General features: G+C 40.0%; 1 long non-coding RNA gene across 1 annotated transcript; it reads left to right on the top strand.

The window, feature by feature from the left end:
- The first annotated feature begins 10 nt into the window (after positions 1-10).
- LOC142099753 (uncharacterized) lies at positions 11-14,317 on the top strand. Its single transcript, XR_012678603.1, has 3 exons — positions 11-49; positions 12,641-12,760; positions 12,999-14,317. It is a non-coding gene; the product is annotated as an uncharacterized LOC142099753 (long non-coding RNA).
- Positions 14,318-14,993: the final 676 nt, after the last annotated feature.

The following is a 14,993-nucleotide window of genomic DNA, read 5'->3' as shown; positions in this document are numbered from 1 at the left end:
TAACCGGGGGGCAGAATGTCTGAGGATCCTCCTCAGAGAAGGGTTTGAGGTGAGTGATGAGGTGATTGTGATGGAGGAGATGCTGTTATCTCAGCAGCTCAGGGCTCTGTGTACATAGACAGTGACAGTGAGACGTGTAATGCACCTGTGTTTTCACACCAATAAAGCCTCAGATAGGGGACAAGTGTTTGCTCCTTCATTGTCACTTCCCCAGATAGTGGGAGGTTAACAGGTTGTCAACTGTGGGGATTAACAAGGCTAATAAGGGGCTTCACACCTCAAGTGATACCAGTCTTGTAGTACTGCATTGCCATCAATGCCATGTACATGCTTACCTCAAGTGAGGTAATATATGATTGTACAGTGCATTGTTTTGTCATTGTATTACATCATCATCATCATTTATTTATATAGCGCCGCTAATTCCGCAGCGCTGTACAGAGAACTCACATCAGTCCCTGGCTCATTGGAGCTTACAGTCTAAATTCCCTAACATACACACAGACTAGGGTCAATTTGTTTGGAGCCAATTAACCTACCAGTATGTTTTTGGAGTGTGGGAGGAAACCGAAGCACCCGGAGGAAACCCACGCAAACACGGGGAGAACATACAAACTCCTCACAGATAAGGCCATGGTCGAGGAATTTAACTCATGACCCCAGTGCTGTAAGGCAGAAGTGCTAACCACTGAGCCACCGTGCTGCCCCATCATCTTCTTATTACATTTACAGAAGTGTCTGTGTATCCCCCTTTTGAAACAATGGGTTTCTTGTCTCCTAGCAACACCAGGTGACAGGAGATTTTTTTTTAGGACCCCCTATGCTGGATGGTCCATGACTGATGCCCATTTTCTTGTAAAATAGCACTGATTTCACATAATAATAACAGTCTTAGGGGCAGATTCAATTAGCCGCAAGGTGACGCCGGATGTTGCCTCGAAGTCCGTCTACGCAAACCTTGCCAGCCAACGCGGTACTAATATCTCTGCCAATGCCTGTCTATGGGCTGCGAGGGAAAATAAAGGGGACTTTTAGTAAAATTGAATCTGCCCCCAGTGACACATGTCTCTTAAAAAGATTTATCATATCTCCATAAAATGGCCCTAAAGAGGTACTCAATGGATTATTGGGAGGAAAAGCAAATATTAGAACTGTATTAAATACAAAGTTAAAATAAAAAAAATATAGTCCATTTAATATATGCTTATTTTTCCACCAGAAGGTAGCAAATATTGTTATTATCAACTGGGCGATATGAAATAAAGATAACAAATAGGTTTAACAAGTTTTAGAAATAAAGTTATAGGGGTATATTTACTAAACTGCGGGTTTGGAAAAGTGGAGATGTTACCTATAGCAACCAATCAGATTCTAGCTGTCATTTTGTACAGTGCACTAAATAAATGAAAGCTGGAATCTGATTGGTTGCTATAGGCAACATCTCCACTTTTCCAAACCCGCAGTTTAGTAAATCTAGCCCCTAATGTCTTTCACTGAATTTGGCACCCCTCAGATAGCGCAGAACGGCATTTGAGAAAAGTTTTATGATTCCAATGTGTTCTTTTTCAAAATGATGTGGTACTTTTGTCGTACTCAACAGATAACTCCTTGACTATATAACTTTTATTACTCCCACTGTAGGAGAGTCATATGATTTTAGGCCTGGCCTTGCGCTATAATGTCACGTAAAACGAGTACTTAATAATAATAATACCTTTTATTAGTTATCTTGTGTATTCTATAACAAAGATCTATTATGTTTTACAGCTCTATAATGACTGACAACCCCCCGGTTATCTATCCTATAACACTATAAAATCTTCTTTCAGTAACTTGCTTCTTCAAACACATGGTATTAAAGGGCTTGTCCACTGGATAGCCCTTTCAGTTTAAGTAGCCCCCCCTCCACCAATTAGGGTAACCTCCAGAACTCTGCTGATAAATGTTTGCAGCCATTGTTTCCAGAAGGAAGATAAAGGGCCTCAATCAAAATGCGCCAAATTTTTGTCGTATGTCCAATGCATTTCCGTTCTGTGCATGTGCACCGAAAATGTGTGTATGCATACATCCATATCTAGATTTTTGGGTATAGTTGACTTGCGTTCCCTTATTTCTGGAGATGTGGAACATGGGTGGACCAGCGTGGTCTGAGTACAGTAAGGGCGTATTTAAGTACTCACAACATAATTAGATGTGGAGGCATCACCAGATATGCATTTAAGCATTTTAGCAATTGGAGTTCAGAGGAGGACAGGAAATGTTAGATTATCAGCGAATAATAGAACAGGCTCATAGCGTTCAGCTTCCTGTCCTGCACTATACTCAATTGTCAAAGTTCAGCGGAAGACAAGAAATGTAAGATTATCAGGCAATAATAGAACAGGCTCATAGCGGTCAGCTTCTTGTCTTCCACTCAATTGTCAGAGTTCAGCGGAGGACAGGAAATGGAACTGATATCTAATAGCAGGCCTGTAGCAGCTCCATGACCCAGTGGAAGTGCCCAGAATGCTTCTGCAGGATCGGCAATAGCAGTGGTGGGAAGGGTTCTGAGAGGGTCTGCGGCCTACCTCACCTTTCCAGGAGATTCAAGTGGTAGGAAACGGGAGACCTGACATGTCTGCACTATTGAAGGAGAAGGCATTGTACAAGATGCCATTTCCTTTTAGGTTGTCTCAAAATTGCAATAGGCTGCCCCGTACTGAAAATTTCCCGCCCATGGGACAAAGCTGTCCTGATCGGGATGACGGGACATAGCCCTTAAATTGGGACTGTCCCGCCTAAATCAGGATATTATGCAGTAGTATATATCCTAATTGTGCACAGGGTTTTATGCACCTGCCTATTTTTGCCTTGTAAGTTAATGTTTGTACACTGTATTTGTCATATGAACACTGATACACTCTGTTAATGCTGTCGTGAGGAGCTCTGCACCGATAATACCTGGTCTGGTAGGAGCACACAGACTATAAGCGCGGAGTTCCCTACTCTAAATTATATGGGTGCAGAAAGCACCCGTGTGCTATTAGCTTACATGAAGTGGGTAAGACTGATTAAATTGGCAGCAAGAAGCTTACAGAAAGTATGAGGAAAAAAAGGTATCTTGTCCTTTCTTTATTCCATGATAAATTATCTTACTGCGCCTGTGTCTTCTGTGTTTTACAAGCAGTTCCATTAGTGGAATTCACACGGCGTGAAGCATCATCATCATCATAATTAACATGACAATCATTGTCTCATAAAACAATTTGTAGTCTATTTTTAAAAAGTTTACACTCCAGGGCGTACACAAACCTTGTCTATCATACTCTAGTTACATGCTAAGCTGAGTTTGCTACTCAAAATCCTTAAAAAAATACAGTTGGTCAGTACTGAAATTTAGGATCAGTTCTATGGACAAAGTTTTAAAAATCTTGAACTCTCCCTGAACATTAGTGATAGATGTAAACTAGTAATAACTGAACTGAAATTGGTGTTTTAGTAATATTATTATTCATCATCCACACCCAGTTTATTATTTACACTATAAAATGTTGTTATGGTTAAACCTTTTTCAAGTTTCCATCAACACTTAAAGTTGTTCTGGAGTGTGTCCTGTTTACACTGGTGAGTTTGGCGTTTATGTCAATCATTAGCTTGATAATTACAATAAGCATGTTTGCAAAGTCTAGCACCTGAGTGATATACAGTGAACTACTAATTGTAACAATATATATACCGCATATATATATATATATATATATATATACAGGGCCGCCATCAGGGGGGTACGGGGGGTACTGTTGTACCGGGCCCGGGCTCACCAGGGGGCCCGGTGCAACAGCTCATCAAAGACTTACCTGGGTCCCGCCGCTGGTCTCCGCTATTCTGTCTTCAGCCTGGCTGTCACCGTGACAGCCAGGCACCAGGATCCGATCGCAGGGGTGGAGGAATCATTCCCCTGCGATCATGTGATCTGTCACAGGCAGATCACATGATCGCAGGGGAATGATTCCTCCGCCCCTGCGATCGGATCCTGGTGCCTGGCTGTCACGGTGACAGCCAGGCTGAAGACAGAATAGCGGAGACCAGCGGCGGTACCCAGGTAAGTATGTGTTGCTCATGGGGGGGGGGCCCGGGTGGCACGGGGGCCCGTACTGGGCCCGATTTTTTCTGTAGGCGGCCCTGTATATATATATATATATATATATATATGTCGCTGTGTTGTTAGCGCACTAACACACCAGCCCTTAATACAGCTAAACGCATTAGTACATCCGTAACCAGGAGTAACCAAGACTCTGTCATCTTCAGCCAATCACAAGCCTTTTCTCACACTGACCACAAAGTTGCCATATCAGGGACCCCAATCTTTTTAATTACCCTGACCTCATTATTAAAATGTTTTCCCTTATAGTTCCCGGAGTAGGTGATATGCACCATAACACGTGGTAAGCAGACCATGTAAAAAAACAGGGGCCTGGGTCATTATGGAGAGCAAAGCATTAAAAAGGAGTAACTCTGCACCTGGGAAAAACCATGATGCATTGTAGGGGGAGGTAAATTTAAAATGTGGGGACATATTTATAATTGGGGTAGGGCATGTCCTAGATCAAATTTAAATTTCACTGTAAAAATAATGCTATCAAGTATTTGTGTGCTGCATGAAAAAGCAGCCAGCAGTTTCCTTATGTGCAAAATAATAAACTAATTTGCACCCCTTGCATTGTAACATGGATTGTCCCGGAGAACTTTTACTCTTTTTTTGCCTTACTTTTCCTTTCCTCGGGTGCTAGGTGTGTATGGAGTAAGTTCTATAAATGACCTCCCTTGAGTTTTTACCTCATCCCCTATTTATTATGTAAACAACACATTTAGCATCCTAGACAAAAGCTGTTTTGAATTGACATCCATTTTTTTCCTTTTGTGTCAATAATAGAAATTCCTGTGATAACACTGACCCACTGGTCATTTCCATAGCTCTATTCAGTGTATAGACTCTGAAGGAATGAAATCTATTAACAATTGCATAGATTTTATATAAATAGCTGTGTTATAATGAACAGGGGGGGGTTCATTATGGAATGTACCAGCAGTTTAACTGCACAAGGACCTCAAAAAACAGACAATGAGAAAGAATTACAAGTAGATTTCATTGTTCCAAACTAAATGTAGCATTTAAAGTTTAACATTTTCTACGCTGTGCATTACTTACTGTAAATGACAATAGTCTACAATAGATACAAGTGAAGTTTGGCCTATCTTGCGGCAGATCAGGCTGCGAAGCTTCGATGGTTCCCAGCTCTGCCAGCTGACCTCTACTGCTGCCAAATTCACAAAATCGCCCAAAATTCCACCACCACTTTGCTCATCTATACGTCAGGGTATAGAAGGGAGACATCTGGATTTGACTCAAGGGGAATTCAAACAAAAATAATCGGGGGAATCCCTCGCAGATCAATTAAGGCTGGTTTCAAAGAAACGTGCGATATTCCATAGCCGGTTGCAGAATGAGTCGAAAATTCCAGGGAACGGTTTAGAAAACTTGGCTCGTCTGCAATCTACAGGTCAATTGTTGTTCTGGTCCTGCAGCAGTGTCAGACTGGGGTACACAAGCCCCAGGACATCTAGTTACAAGGGCCCCACTGTACAGTTAAAAATAATATATTTTATACCAGTGGTCGAAGTGGAAATTTAGAAGTGCTGGAATAGAACTTCCACTTTGAAATGAACGACTGGGGGCCCGGGGACCGCCTAAGCCTCCTGAAGGTTTAGGAATTTGATAGAGTGCAATAAAATTTAGATGTATTGTAACACTATATAGTATATAATATTATAATATAAAACATATCCAATGATGCAAGGCTACCCACCTTGTGCCCCCTCCATCGTGACGTTGTCACGCCCCGCCAGTGAGTTAGAATAGAGCAGAGAGGAGCAGGGAGCCGTCACCGCTGGGTGCAGCACCGGTGAACAAGCGGGGAAGGCAGGCGGAGCCAAGAGCCTCTCAAGCATGGCACTCCCCCACCTTGCCTACCCTGTTTACCGCCAGCCCTGGTTGCTTGTGAAGAAGTGGAGCAGAGAGGTGCCCGTATGTCATACCGGCACATACCGGCCCTAGTTCAAGCACTGTTTTATACTTCACCGGTGACCCCCAGCCCCTCCCTGCCCTGTGGCTCTTTTGTCCTTTTCTCTGTTTTATGCTCCATGTATTAGGTTACCTATCATGGTTATGCATAATTATGTAGTTAGCAAGGTTGCAAAAAGACTAACATCCGTCAAGTTCAACTCATTTTAAGTTTTTGTTGTGTTGATCCTGAAAAAGACAAAACATAAACCCAAGAGGGCAGCGAGTGGCCGAGGCTAGTGTCCGCTTCATGTCTAGCAGGTCCCTTTCCCTTAAAATTGGATGCTCTCACTGGCTACCCTTTGGACTTGTGCACAAATCAGATACGTTCTGCTATCCCATATAGGCATTGTGACAGGATATATATATATATATATATATATATATATATATATATATATATATATATATATATATTTGTTTCAGAGTTAACATAATAGCTTACTGGTGTGTTTTGTTTTTTCCAAATAAACTGGATTCAGTTCTTGTATTTCAGTAATTCAGTTAGTCGCCCGGGCTAAGAGCCTGTCACCATAGTTTGTGCACTGGGGCACCGGAACTCGCTCATATATGTGTGTGTGTGCATATCTAATGGTAAATGGAGTGCACTACACTCTCGACAGTGTGTCAGTATGCTCATTGCGACTAAAGCAACGAGTATATGCATAGTATTTAACAAAATGTAATAGTAAAACAATTTTATCCCCTCGTTCCAAGTCCTTACAAAATCTTTAGCCAGTTAGAAACAAAGATCATTTGTTTGCCCTGAGTGTAAGCTGGTTTTTGGACAAATCATTGTATTATGCACATTTGGAGCACAAAGCAGCAAATGTTTTTCTGGCACATAAACTATTTTTTTTTATATCAAAATCCCCATATAATGACAGTCCTTAAGTAATAATTACTGTCTTGTGTGACAGATTGTGTAATAGTTGTCATACCTGTTTCTGTTTGTTATTAGACATTTTCTTCCTGACGATCAGATATGAGATATATATTAAAGCAATTGATGAATGAAGGCATTCAAGGTCATCTCAATTGCTGAATGATTTAGGAGTCAAAACACATTTATAATAGAACCAACCTTGGTGCAAAACATTGTTTAAATGAGTAGGGAGAGATGTACGGTTATGCAAGAGTAATATACGTTCTAAAAGTAATATTGTTACTATAGATGAGAAAAAAATTCAAAATTCTTCACCAAAATATTTGTCTCATTCCAGATTTGGCTACAAAATTTTACACATTTCACCGGTGGAATTTGCCCTTAAGTGTTAAGGGCCAATTCCTTTAGCAAATTCTGATTGCTAAATACTACTGCAACCACCCCACACAGCTGAATGAACTGACTGTCATCATCTTAGCTGTATTCATACACTATAAATTCTGCAAATTTACATATAGAGAAAAAATTAATGGGGAAAAATCGGAATTCGAAGACTGAATCGCCGGAACTTGGGCGAAATTTCCTTTTCTACTGATTTATGTAATCATGACATTTTTGGTAATCTCTGATAATGACATCCACTAAATGTGAAATTCACTATTTTACTAAAGTACCTTTACAGATTAATCCCTTTAAATAAGCACAATGATGTGCAATAAATGACTGAAAAATATATTGCCTAGGCCTAAAAACACTGTTAGCATTGCCTGTGGCTGATTAGTCCACTGTAACTACATGTTATCATCTTTTAAAGAAAGTCAGACTTCTTTTTTTTAACCTCCTTCACCTTTTTACTGAATATGCTATAAAAATATCAATAGGCAACTTTATCAAATAAATTTTAGTATCATGTAACTGTTTCGTTCTCGGCACGTACCAGTGCAGTTTATTTAGAGACACACACGTCTGTATTTAAACCATACTCGCCTTCCTTGCATACCCTGAAGATGCAGAGGGCAAGTATAAACAGAGGTAGGCGTGTCCTGTTTATGTCATCGGCATCATCAAGTGGGTGGGGCAATGTGCCTGGTGATGCTAATTACATCATCACACCTCAGCCCACTCAGCCTTTACTGTAGTAGGTGGTGCTTGATGATGCAATTTGCATAAGAACAGCAAATCTCCGCCCACCTATTAGACAGACAAATATACTTGTGGGACCATCGCCTTATCATGTGACATCAGTAAGGATTTACCTATAGTCCAGCAAGCCAAGGTGGTGTACCTGGATCAGTTGTCCGCTGCCAGGCAGTACTAGAAGAGCCAATTATGCTGGATCTCTTAGCACTGGCAACAGGCGAGATCTACCTGCCCATCCACTCACCCTCCAAAAACATTATACATTTGATTGGGTGATGTAAAAAAAATAATGTTATTTCTGGTGTACTGGTGCATAACAAAATGCCCTCAAAGGAACATGACAAGCAATGAAGTGTAAAAAATTATGGTCATTGAGGGGGTAAGAAAAATATATTTCTATAAATAATTTATTACAACAACTCTCTTCCTGCCCTTAATTGCGTCAATGGTAAAATATGTTTGGGTGCATTGTTCGTGAAACGTGATTTTATTTTGACAACTAAGTGATTATTTCTCTAGCCTATGCCAGGCAGCAAGTATCAACCAGTTAAGTATGTGTTTTGAGTGTCTCCAGACTCCTAATATAATAAAGTCTGCTTATTAGTTTGTCTCAGCAACCTAATTTGGCAGAACTGATAGGTTTCACCTTAATTATTTTGTTTTTCTCTCTGCAGCACAACCTTTCACCTACTTCCTCCACCAGCCCATCAATTAGTTATTGTCTTATAGTGTTTATACAAATATAAGTGCAGGGACAATTTAAGAAACAAGAGGCAATTGGGCAAAGATCACCCACATTAGTGAGTCCTGAGACCATCTGCAACACATAAGGGGTAACTTGCAACTGGTCCCTAATCTGTCAAGTTTCCCCACAACAAGTATAATGTGATTGCATTAGTATTTTAGCCTCAGAGTTAATACCACCTTTGGCAGCAATTTTAGATCTAAGTCTATGTGGGTAGGTGTCTATCAGTTTTTCACATCTAGACATTTTGGACCTTTCTTCTTGGCAACATTGCTCAAGCTCCATCAGGTTGGATGGTGATTGTTGGTGGACAACAATTTTTAAATGGTGCCACAGATGCCCCATTGGATTGAGATCAGGGCATTAAACTTTTCGGTGGTAAACCACTCCACTGTGGCTTTTGCTGTACACTTTAGGTCATTGTCTTGTTGGAAGATAGATCTTCTTCCAAGTCCAAGTGCTCTTGTAGACTGCAGAAGATTTTCCACCAGGATTTCTCTGTACTTTGCTCCGTCCATTTTACCCCCTCTATTTTTATTAGCTTTCCAGTTCCTGCTGCAGAGCTGTATCCCATAACATGATAGTGCTACCACCATGCGTCACTGTAGGGATGGTGTTTTCAATGTGATGTGTAATTTGAGGTCGGAGCCAAGCATAATGCTTAGTATTGAGCCTGAAAATTCAATTTTGGTCTTATCAGACCATAGAATCTTCCTCCACATGGTCATGCCTGCCACATATATTTGGGCAAACTGTAGCTGGGCTTTGGTGTTATTATTGTCCAATGCACACTTACTCCCATCTTTGGCATAGCAGACTGTAGAGATGACATTGGCCTCTTTTTGGCCTTCCTTACTGTAGCTCCTCTCACCCAGACACTCGGTTTTGGAGGAGGACCTGTTCTAGACAGATAAACAGTTGTTCCATATTTTTTCCATTTTTGAATGATGGACTGTGCTTCGGGGTATACTCAATGCCTTGGAAATATTCTTGTACCCTTTTCCTGATTGGTACTTTTCAATGACCCTGTCCCAGATCTACTAGTATGGATTTAGCAAGGAGGTCAATGCTAATATCATCACTTTTTTCCAGTTTTTTGTTTGGACAAATGGTTGCATTAAATATTGTTTTTGCACAGTATTTGGTACTTTGTGTTGAGTACTTTGTGAAGATATGAATCCATCATGTGTCAATGTTGTAACACAGCAAAATCTGAAAAAGTCCAATGGGGGTGAATACCTTTTATAGCCACTGTATTTGTATTCCTCTAATAAAAATTATTCTCTGAGAGGTTACATGCATTTTTAGAACTTGGTGATTGAGAAAGGAATTTTTAAGGACTAGTCAGGATAATCAGGAAATAATATGTCAATGTCATGATCTGTCCTAACATCTGAATTGTCATAGTAACAATGGTTTCCAACAAATTCCTGTGTTTAAACAAATAAGGTGTTAATGTAATCTGATAAAGGAAATAGACATACCCAATAAGCCAGCTATCAACCACATACCTTGACTGTTTACTCAGATAATAGAAATTAACCCTTTTCATTGCTCAGTTAAGAGCTTCACATATCCTAAAATATTGGCTAAAATCCATTGGCCATGAAGAGTTATGCTTGAGTCACTCCGAGATTATTTTATAATCCTTATAGAAAACATAATGGATCAAAGCAATACTTCAATAGTTCATTTTTAAGAAGACTTCTGTAAAAATGTTTAACCGCTAATAATAACAACATAATATGTGTCAATGATATACACAAGCCTCATAAAGAAGCTATAGGGATAATGTATCTCAACAAGGTGTCAATATAACTTAATCATGTTTCATATATATAGGTGCAAAAAATACTACCATGTATAGAATAATTAATGCCATATCTCTGCTATGTTGCAGAAGAGAGTTATGATATATTTTTAGCAGTGGTAGTCATATTTCCGATGGTAATATATAGCTGCCGGACCAGCCGGTAGTAAACAGTGATAAAGATAAATAACTAAAGGGAGAAAAAAAATGTACCCCCCCCAGCCATATTAACCCTAGTTCTGCCAGCCTAATCCTGGTTGGAGGAAAAATGGGGGGGGGGGGGAACAGCGTGGGGTTCCCCCGATTTTCATCTAACCAGCCCTAGCCTTATCCAGCCAATGGTGGTGTCACTGTAGCAGGGGAACCCGCAGCAGGGGGTCCCTCTGCCATTATGCCAACCAGCCCCAGGCTGGTCAGCACGGGGCTGGATTCCCTAGAGAGTTGGGGTCCACAAAAGAAATTCGGTAAAGCGCTAGGATGCCTATTACATAACTCCTTTACCCCAAAATTCCCACCCTAAAATCGGGACTGTTACTGGTTCCATTTTTGTTTCTCTTCTGCATAATTCCAACAAGTATACTTATATCCTTCCTGACACGTAGATTGCCACGCTACAGGTTCATTATTTCTAGTCAGAGGTTATTGCAAAGCAGCTATTTCTTGTCCACTAGATTCCAGGAACCCTCCTTACCCTCATCAATCTTGTAATGTATTATTACAGAATTTGTGAAATAACTCAGTGTTTTTAAGGGATAATCACTTAGCAGAAATACTTTAAAAGTATCAGTCCGTCAGAGTGTGCTATACCCGTTGAACCGGTTTTCTCACTCGATACCATTATAAGACTCCTATTTACATAGACATATGCTGAGTGTATTTCCTAGGGCTGGTGTTACATTTAATGTGCCTCTAGGCTTGAAGCTGTGTCACGTTACTGCGTGACTGGAGACCAACCATCCGCGGAACGACAGCAATTCACTGAAAATGTTATTATAGTTTTACTATATAGTAAGGGAGGACCAGTATCAGTTAACTTGTGTTCTCTGTGTGTGATTATAATCCCAGGAGGGGAGGGCATTGGTTAAGGTAAAAAGGGGGCGTTGTCCCTAATGACCAACCAGGTTCTAGCTATAATTTTTCTTGTACAGTTAAGAAAATACAAGCAAACATATTATTGTTGTTGTTGTTGTTTTTTTTACACAATAACCTGTCAAGCAGTTTACATATATGTTCTCTCCTATGTTACATTAAGGCTTTGCTCACTGTGCATTTAGCTGAATGAGCTCAAATGAGATTTGATGTCAGGGTGAAACCACAATGCAAATCTCCAGATTCAAAAGTATCCAATGAAAAGCGTGAAGCTTTGTCACATACGAGAGCAAATAAAAAAACAAAACAGCATTGCTTGATCATATAAAGACCGTGCTGAAAAGCACAGAAGGAAGACAAAAATAGAAAGAAATGTAATTTATTTAGTAAAAGTTGCAAGTGGGCACCTTAAAGTCAATAAATTATAGTCACCAAAAAAATCAACGGTGCAACTCAGAACAAACATTGTTTATTACATATAATGAACAATAGAGTAGTAATATAATAATATATATACATATATACAGTGATATAATTTAATACAAAACAGAAACAAACATTGCGTTAAATCAAAATAAAATAAAATATGTTTCAAATATTTTGCAAATTAAAATATTGAATTATTGAATTACATTTTTGTAAATATTATTTAGGAAGGGGGGGGGGAAGAGGGTGGTTGTGTGTATCAAAGGTAATCCAAATATAATTTACATTTGAGTCGTTAGGTCACCCAACAATATTCTTGTTTCATACCAACTTGTCATGTCAAAACAACTCTTGATTTATGACTTAATTGTTCTTGAGAGAGTTTCAATAAAACTTTCACAGACTGAAACTAATTGTTCAACTTTTTCTTCTTTTTCTAAGGCTGCTTTTGGCCAATCCCCTTTTATATACTGGAATTATTTGTCCTTAAACATTGATACAGACAGTGGGGTTGTTTGGATCCATTGCTGACGGATATTGTTGACAGAGGCACAAAATGAAGTAAGTCTGCATTAGCCTAGTCTGATTTCTACCCAGAATTTTTAAATCATGGGGCAGTCCAACAAGCAGTCATATAATGAGGCTGACGTATTAGGCCATGTTGGAAGATGGGGAAAATTTTCTTGCCATTATGCTATCCCAGTTCTTTGTGCTCCTGAGAATATAAGAATTCTTAATTTTTTTTTTTATTTTTTTTTGCCATTTTTTTCTATAACTTTATCAGTTGTTTTTATTTTAGTTTTTTTAGTGAATCCGGAACTGGAAGTCCAAGTCCAGCCCTCAAGTTCCAGTGCACATACTCATGCGTAGATTGACACCAGTGATAAGACTTCTCTTTCCGCTACAGACTGGTATCAATGGGGAGCTAAGCACTGTTCAGCTACACCAGTGACATTTTTTAAGTTTTTAAAAAAATTTCAACGAGCGAAGATTTTCTGCTGCTGCGATAAGCAGTGATAGAAAATCTTCATATGTAGGGGTCTTGACAAATATACCCCTTAAAATTGGAAGAACTGTTTCACTGACAGCACCTTGATATAATTTACATCAGCAGTGGGCAACAGGCGGCACAACGAGCCTTCACCTACGGACAATGGCCAGCTCCTCCCGATCTTATCAGAACAGAGGCAGCTGACTTCCACGTCACGTGACCTCCTCTGCACAGTTCAGAGGTCACGCAGCATATCCAGAGGAGGGAGTGCACAGTGCAGAGAGGTCACGTGCAGGGCGGATTGGTCATAGCACCTCCCGGGAAAGTTCCCGGTAGGCCGACATGAAGGGGGCGGTCCTGACAGTGAAGATGGCTCTGCAGCCAATTCCAAGGCTCCTTATTGCTGTGCGGAGGCTGCGCAGACTTGCGGAGGCTGTGGCTGCAACATTGACACCCAGACGGATGTCTCCTGTGCCATAGGGACTCCAGAGGAGAAGGTGGGAGTGCACAGTGCAGGGAGGTCACATGACATATCCAGAGGAGGAGGAGGTGGGAGTGCACAGTGCAGGGAGGTCACATGACATATCCAGAGGAGGAGGAGGGAGCACTGTGCAGGGAGGTCACATGACATATCCACAGTGCGCTCCCTCCTTTCTCTGTGCTCTCCGCCCTCCACCTCTTCCTCTTTGCCTCTCACTGATTTATATGTTCTCTGTCCTAGTGTTTTCCTCAAAAATCAAGAAATGTATTAAGTATATTTTATATCAAAAAGTTTTGCAAAACTTCAGGCTGCAAAAATCCAAATTGTTTTCTTTCTATCCCGATAGTGTAATGTGGAAAAATATATTTTTTCCACATTTTAGGAGTTGAGCATAGACCCATCTATGGTCCTCATTACCATTTAAAGACTAATTATTTTTAGAATTCATACAGAAGAATAAAATTGCTAAAAAAATTATAATTTGCATTAAACAGTTTTTGCAACAATAATGCAAATGTTCTATTGCTTCTGTTTAACCTTTTTGTTTGTTATTTTTGCCGCTGCACGTTATAAAAAAACAGCTCTTCTTTCTTTTCCCGTTGGACATTTCGCAGTACAGTTTGTTTTCTTTCTTTGGCTCTAACTATACGATGACAATTTGTTTTTCTGTCTTTTTTTTTGTCTTCTTCTGAGAACATTTCACAATAAATAACATTCAGAAACCATCTCAAAATTCACTAAAATCCAGATGGCGCTTTTTAATTGTTTTGTTTTTTTCTTTCATGCTCTGAAATGTTTTTTTTTTTTGTTTGTGTTTTTCGTTCCCCAGAATCTTTTTGATGCTATAGAGGCAGCTATGAGAGAGATTTTGGTTTGCACACATTGTACAAGAGCTGCCAAATTGCCACACAGCTGGGAATAACTGCAAAGTCAACGGCAGATAATATGTTGACAAAAGCAGATATTTTGATTGTTCATAGGTAGCCCCTTTCCAATGCAAAGGCACAATAAAGAATATGCCAGTCGTCCGATAAATAATGCTGTTGCATCATCAGGCTGGACAATAAGGTCCTCTTCATTGCGTAATCTCTAACAGAGTCAGAGGAACGTAACAAATTTTAATACAACTCTCCAGCTCTCCAGCTGTGTCCTCATATCACTTTTAGTGTCCTCACGTTACCCTGTGTTAGTTTGTTTCTGCATGCTGCAAAGTACCGTTCTCTAGCCAAGTAGAACTCAAGCACAGAGTCGTTTTGTTGTCTACAGCATTACAGAACGTCGAGTCTGTGCAGAAATTTCGGAGTGTGCCCTATTTTGTTGCA

The sequence above is a fragment of the Mixophyes fleayi genome, chromosome 8, assembly GCF_038048845.1.
Source record: "Mixophyes fleayi isolate aMixFle1 chromosome 8, aMixFle1.hap1, whole genome shotgun sequence".
Taxonomy (NCBI): Eukaryota; Metazoa; Chordata; class Amphibia; order Anura; family Limnodynastidae; genus Mixophyes; species Mixophyes fleayi.
Note: the sequence above shows the minus strand (reverse complement) of the source record. Positions and strands in the feature narration are given on the sequence as shown.